Raw genomic sequence first — 7,724 nt, 5'->3', positions numbered from 1 at the left:
TGTATTGTATTATATGAAAATCATTAGAGTTATGATATTGGAAGAATTGGGGCTTAACCCTAGGCTTGAGTTTTAGGAAATTGATTATAGAGTTGGGTGAGTTTTTGGGTTAGATTAAACATGTGTATAATATTAGCATCTACGGATTAGTCTGCTTACGAATATTGTATATTTGATAGATTAGAAACGTGGGGCTTCGAAGAAGGGAAAAACATTGGTGAATTAGCTTGCTTAACTTCAGTTCTTCGATTGAGGTAGGTTATGGTTTTATTCTATATCATAGATAGACTCTTAATAGTGATTGAGATTCATTGGGTAATGTGTGAAGTTTACTACGCATTTAATTGTTGTGGTTTGGATGGTTGATATGTTGTTGTGATTGGTCTAAAATCCCGAGGCCATAAAATTCATAATCTTGAACTTGCCCTATAAAAAATGGTGTCTTGAATAAAGAAGGCTTGGTGAAATATTGTTAATGGAGTGGAATGTAATTATGAAGAATGATAAATTAATTATATTTGGATTGGGTGTCACGTTCCGACATGGTATATTTGGATCGGGTGTCACGTTCTGACACGATATATTTGGATCAGGTGTCACGTTCCGACACGATATATTTGGATCGGGTGTCACATTCCGACACGATATATTTGGATCAGGTGTCACGTTCTGACACGATATATTTGGATCGGGTGTCATGTTCCGGTACGGTAATATTAAAGAAAAATAAATTAAAATAACTTAATACTACCCAATCTCCAATAACTCATTTTCCAAAAGTGTGTGATATGGAGGCTTGAGTCCTCATGTGTGATCTTAATATTATTGATTGGTTATGAAATTGTTTATTATGTTGTCACTTGATCTTGATCTTGCTGGTTGCCACCTGTTAAGTGCTACGGTTGATTTCCCGCTATTACTTATTGCATATTGATTCCTATTTTGAGTCGGTCGATGATATCTACTCAGTACATGTTGTCCTATACTGACCCCTACTTGTATCTTTTCTTATTTTATTTGTGGAGTGCAGCGAGTCTTCCATCGGCTTCGACTCGACCTCAATTCTAGTCAGTGTCCAGTTCATCGAATTGTAGGGTGAGCTATCCTTCTAGTTGGCGATGGAATTTCTTGTCATGGCATGACGTCCTTAGTTTTTGGACACATTTTGTTATTTGTTTATTCTGGTGTTTGATGTTTTCCAGACTTAGTTTTAGAATTTAGATGTCCTTCGTGTGATGACTTTCAGATTTTGGGGAACGTCAAATAATAGATTTTAGTGGCTTTTGTTATTTCTGACTTTAATAAGATTGAGCTTCCGCAGTATTATTGTGATTTATAAGTTGAATCGCTAATGTAAGTTGGGGTTTTTATCGTTGGTTCTCCCACCTAGGAGGTTAAGTGTGGGTGCCACTCACGGCCTATTTTGGGTCGTAACAAACTTGGTATCAGAGCTTTAGGTTTATTGATCTCATCACATAAGGACAGGTCTAATAGAGTCTTGCAGAACGGTACGGGAACGCCTTTACTTTTCTTGGAGAGGCTACAGGACTTTAGGAAAACTCCATTCCTTCTTTCTTTCATGCTATTACTTGAATTCAATTGGTATCTAGGTGATACAAATTGGTATCTGACCTTCTTCACTTTACTTTCGCAGATGATTAAAACTAGAGCAATAAGAGCACTTGAGCCAGCTGTTGGGGCTGTAGGCATAGGAAGAGTAGCAACGAGAGGCCGTGGTAGAGGTCGTGGGAGAAAGCCCACTAGAGGCAGGGTTCAGACAGATGGGCCAGTCAGGGAAAGAGCAGCGACCCCTCCACTGGCTGATGAGGTAGTTAGAGATGATGTTGAGGTGGAGGAGGAGTAGGTTCATGAGAGGGAAGCACCACCCCAGCCTACTCCAGAGATGATCCACCAAGTTCTCACCTATCTTAGTGGGTTATCCGATCAGGGACAAGCTCCCCCAGCACCTCATATTCTAGGAGTTCAACATGCAGCTGTTATAGCTCCGCGTATGACTGCATCCTTGGGAACAAGCATGTTTCCTCAATTGACTACAGGGTCGGTAATAACAAGTGACCAGCATGATCTCTTTGTTAAGTTCTTGAAGTTGAAACCCCAGTCTTCAAGGGTATTGAATCTGAGGATGCCTACGATTTCCTTGCTGATTGTCATGAGCTGCTTCATAAAATAGATATAGTAAAGCAATTTGGTGTTAAGTTTGTGACATACCAGTTTCAAGGAGACGCCAAAATGTGGTGGTGGTCTCACGTGGAGTGTCGACCAGCAGAGGCACCACCTATGACTTGGGCAACTTTTTCTCACTGTTTTATGGAGAAGTATATTCCTCGGACCTTAAGGGACAGGAGGAGAGACGAGTTCCTGAATATAGAGCAGGGGAGGATGTCTGTTGCCGCTTATGAGGCTAAGTTCCGTGCCTTAGCCAGATATGCTACTCAGCTTTGCTTCAGTCCAGAAGAGAGGATTCACCGCTTTGTGAAGGGATTGAGGTCAGATTTATGGATTCCAGCTTTATAGGTTGCTGCTTCAGCAAAATCTTTTCAGGAAGTGGTTGATTTTGTGATAGAGGTGGAGGGGGTGAAGCCAGATAACTTCGCTAAAGAGACAACGTTCAAAAAGTTTCGTAAGGGAGGTGATTTTAGTGGTTCTTACTCCAGAGGACAGAGTTCTAGAGATTATTCGACCCGTCCTATTCAGTTTTCATTGCAGGTTTCAGATGGAGGTCCATTAAAGACTAGTCAGCCCTTTTCTAATTTTGAGGGTTATCTTCAGTCTTCTTCGTCTTCACAAAGACCCATTCTTGACCCTAAGGCTTGTTATGGATGTGGTGAGCCTAGACATATCAGAAAATATTATCCAAGGCAGAGTCAGACTTGGCATGACTAGGGTTATAGAGCCCCAGCAGTTAGAGGTGGATGCGACAGCTATGGTAGGGGCCGTCATTCTAGAGGATGTGGTGGCCAAAATCGTGGTAGTCGCCAGTCCAACCAGGGTGGCGGGCAGGATAGAACTACTGGAGTACAGCCCAACAAGGGAAATGGTCAGACAGGCGACAGAGACCATTGTTATGCTTTCCCCGGGAGGTCAGAGGCAGAGGCATCCGATGCTGTTATCACAGATACTCTTCTGGTCTGTGATAGCTTGACTTTCGTATTGTTTGATCCTGGATCCACATTTTCTTATGTATCTTCCGCATTTGCTGATGGACTTGATTTATATTGTGACTTACTTGACATGCCTATTCGTGTTTCTACACCTGTTGGTGAGTCTGTGCTAGTTAAGAAAGTGTATAGGTCTTGTCTTGTGACTTTTGTGGGGAGCAGAATTATGTAGATTTGATTATTCTGGAGATGGTTGACTTTGATGTAATCTTGGGTATGACTTGGCTCTCTTTAAATTTTGCTATCTTAGACTGCAATGCTAAGACTGTGACATTAGCCAAGCCTGGGATGGATCAGTTGGTGTGGGAGGGTGACTATCTTCCTGCCCTAGTTCAGGTTATCTCTTTTCTTTATGCTAAAAGGTTGGTGAGTAAGGGTTGTTTAGCCTTTCTAGCATATTTCAGGGATGATAGTTCTGAAGTGCCATTGATTGAGTCTATTTCGATAGTGCGTGAGTTTATGGATGTTTTACCCGCAGACTTACTTGGTATGCCACCTAATAGGAATATAGATTTTTGTATCGATCTGGAGCCCGGTACTCGCCCTATTTCTATTCCACCTTATAGAATGGCCCCAGTTGAGTTGAGGGAGTTGAAGGCCCAACTTTAGCAGTTGTTGGGTAAAGGTTTTATTAGACCGAGTGCCTCTTCTTGGGGTGCTCCAGTCTTATTTATAAAGAAGAAGGATAGTAACCTTCGTATGTGCATAGACTATAGGCAGCTGAACAAGGTGACTATTAAAAATAGGTATTCCCTTCCTCGCATTGATGACCTATTCGATCAGTTGGAGGGTGCTTGTGTTTTCTCAAAAATTGATTTGAGGTCTGGTTATCATCAGCTGAAAATACGGGCGACAGATGTACCGAAGACGGCTTTCTGAACCAGGTATGGTCACTATGAATTCTTGGTAATGTCTTTTGGGCTTACAAATGCGCCTGTTGCTTTCATGAGTCTGATGAATGGAATCTTTAAGCCATATTTGGATCTCTTTGTTATTATCTTTATTAATGATAAATTAATCTACTCAAAGAGCAGAGAAGAACATGAAGAGTATCTGAGGATTGTTCTGGGATTGTTAAGAGAGAAAAGGCTATATGCCAAATTCTCCAAGTGTGAGTTCTGGCTTGATTCAGTGTCTTTCTTAGGGCACCTGGTTTCTAAAGATGGAGTGATGGTGGATCCCCAAAATATTGAAGCAGTGAAGAGTTGGGCAAGACCCACTAATGACTCAGAAGTAAGGAGCTTTATTGGTTTGGCTAGCTACTACCGCCGATTTATCAAGGGATTTGCTTCTATTGCTTCCCAGCTGACTAATCTGACCAAGCAGAAAGTTCCATTTGTGTGGTCGGATGAGTGTGAAGAGAGTTTTCTGAAACTCAAGACCTTATTGACTACTGCACCGATTCTTGCCCTGCCAGTAGAAGGTAAGAATTTCATTGTTTATTGTGATGCATCATATTCTAGTTTAGGTGTAGTGCTAATGTAGGAGAAAAAGGTAATTGCCTATTCAAGGTAATTAAAGGTGCATGAGCGTAATTACCCCACTCATGATTTGGAATTAGCTGCAGTTGTATTTGCATTGAAGCAGTAGAGACATTATCTATACGGGGTGAACTGTGAAGTGTATACAGATCATCGCAACTTACAACATGTGTTCACTCAGAGAGACTTGAATTTGAGGCAAAGGAGGTGGATAGAATTATTAAAGTACTATGATATCACTATTCTTTATCACCCCAGAAAAGCTAATGTAGTGGTTGATGCCTTGAGCAGAAAAGCAGGGAGCATGGGAAGTTTAGCTCATTTGCAGGTTTCCCAACGCCCATTGGCTAGAGAGGTTCAAACTCTGGCTATTGACTTTATGAGGCTAGAATTAACGGAGAAAGGAGGATTCTTGGCCTGTGTGGAGGCAAGATCTTCTTTCCTCGACAAGATTAAAAAAAAGCCGTTTGATGATGAGAAGCTGAGCCGAATTCGTGATATGGTCTTGCAAGAAGAGGCCAAAGAGGTTGTGATCGATGAAGAAGGCGTCTTGAGGATTAAGGGGCGGGTATGTGTGCCTCGTATTGATAATTTGATTCAGACTATTCTTGCAGAGGCTCACAATTTGAGGTACTCTATATATCCTGGTGCAACCAAGATGTATCGCGATCTGAGACAGCATTATTGGTGGAGTAGAATAAAGCGTGACATTGCTGATTTTGTTGCCCATTATTTAAATTGTCAGCAGGTAAAATATGAACATCAAAGGCCTGGAGGGACACTTCAAAGAATGTCCATTCCTGAATAGAAGTGGGAAAGGATTGCAATGGATTTTGTGGTTGTCCTTTCAAAGATTTTGGGTAAGTTTGATTCGATATGGGTGGTTGTTGATAGGTTAACTAAGTCTGCTCACTTCATTCCAGTCAAGGTGACTTATGATGTAGAGAAGTTAGCCAAACTCTATATCCGCGAGATTGTTCGATTACATGGAGTTCCAATTTTTATCATATCAGATAGAGGTACGCAATTTACTTCTAACTTTTGGAGAACCTTGCATGCTGATTTAGGTACTAGATTGGATCTTAGTACTGCATTTCACCCTCAGACCGATGGGCAGTCTGAGAGGACAATTCAAGTGCTAGAGGATATGCTTCGTGCATGCGTGATAGATTTTGGTGGTCATTGGGGTCAGTTTCTACCCCTGGCAGAGTTTTCATATAATAATAGCTATCACTCGAGTATTGATATGGCTCCATTTGAGGCATTGTATGGAAGGAGATGTAGGTCTAATATTGGTTGGTTTGATGCATTTGAGGTGAGACCTTGGGGAACTGATCTTTTGAGGGAATCCCTAGAAAAGGTGAAATTAATCTAGGAGAAGCTTCTAGCAGCTCAGAGCAGGAAGAAGGAGTATGCAGACCGAAAGGTCGGGGACATGGAGTTTATGGAGGGAGAGCAAGTGTTGTTGAAGGTTTCACCCATGAAGGGTATGGTGAGATTCGGTAAGCGAGGTAAGCTCAGTCCGAGGTAACCAGTTGGTTTTGATCTTAATTATTATTATTTTCTTATCGTATTATAAATTAAGTTTTAATTTATTGAGATAGGTAATTAAATATTAGGTGTATTGTATTATATGAAAATCATTAGAGTTATGATATTGGAAGAATTGGGGCTTAACCCTAGGCTTGAGTTTTAGGAAATTGATTATAGAGTTGGGTGAGTTTTTGGGTTAGATTAAACATGTGTATAATATTAACATCTACGGATTAGTCTACTTACGAATATTGTATATTTGATAGATTAGAAACGCGAGGCTTCGAAGAAGGGAAAAACATTGGTGAATTAGCTTGCTTAACTTCAGTTCTTCGATTGAGGTAGGTTATGGTTTTATTCTATATCATAGATAGACTCTTAATAGTGATTGAGATTCATTGGGTAATGTGTGAAGTTTACTACGCATTTAATTGTTGTGGTTTGGATGGTTGATATGTTGTTGTGATTGGTCTAAAATCCCGAGGCCATAAAATTCATAATCTTGAACTTGCCCTATAATAAATGGTGTCTTGAATAAAGAAGACTTGGTGAAATATTGTTAATGGAGTGGAATGTAATTATGAAGAATGATAAATTAATTATATTTGGATTGGGTGTCATATTCCGACATGGTATATTTGGATCGGGTGTCACGTTTCGACATGATATATTTGGATCAGGTGTCACGTTCCGACACGATATATTTGGATCGGGTGTCACATTTCGGCACGGTAATATTAAAAAAAAAAAAATTAAAATAACTTAATATTACCCAATCTCCAATAACTCATTTTCCAAAAGAGTGTGATATGGAGGCTTGAGTCCTCATGTGTGATCTTAATATTATTGATTGGTTATGAAATTGTTTATTGTGTTGTCACTTGATCTTGATCTTGGTGGTTGTCACCTGTTAAGTGCTACGGTTGATTTCCTGCTATTACTTATTGCATATTGATTCATATTTTGAGTCGGCCGATGATATCTACTCAGTACATGTTGTCCCATACTGACCCCTACTTGTATCTTTTCTTATTTTATTTGTGGAGTGCAGTGATTCTTCCATCGGCTTCGACTCGACCTCAATTCTAGTCAGTGTCCAGGTCATCGGATTGCTGGGTGAGCTATCCTTCTAGCTGGCGATGGAATCTCTTGTCATGGCATGGCGTCCTTAGTTTTTGGACACATTTTGTTATTTGTTTATTCTGGTGTTTGATGTTTTCCAGACTTAGTTTTAGAATTTAGATGACCTTCGTGTGATGACTTTTAGATTTTGGGGAACATCAAGTAATAGATTTTAGTGGCTTTTATTATTTCTGATTTTAATAAGATTGAGCTTCCGCAGTATTATCATGATTTATAAGTTGAATCGTTAATGTAAGTTGGGGTTTATATCGTTGGTTCTCCCACCTAGGAGGTTAAGTGTGGGTGCCACTCACGGCCCATTTTGGGTCGTGATAATGGCCTTTCTTTCTTAAGTTAGAATCGTTGATTTGGATTGCCCACTAAATTATTTCTTTATCTTAAAACTTTC

This window comes from Solanum dulcamara, chromosome 9 (genome assembly GCF_947179165.1).
Source record: "Solanum dulcamara chromosome 9, daSolDulc1.2, whole genome shotgun sequence".
Taxonomy (NCBI): domain Eukaryota; kingdom Viridiplantae; phylum Streptophyta; class Magnoliopsida; order Solanales; family Solanaceae; genus Solanum; species Solanum dulcamara.
Note: the sequence above shows the minus strand (reverse complement) of the source record.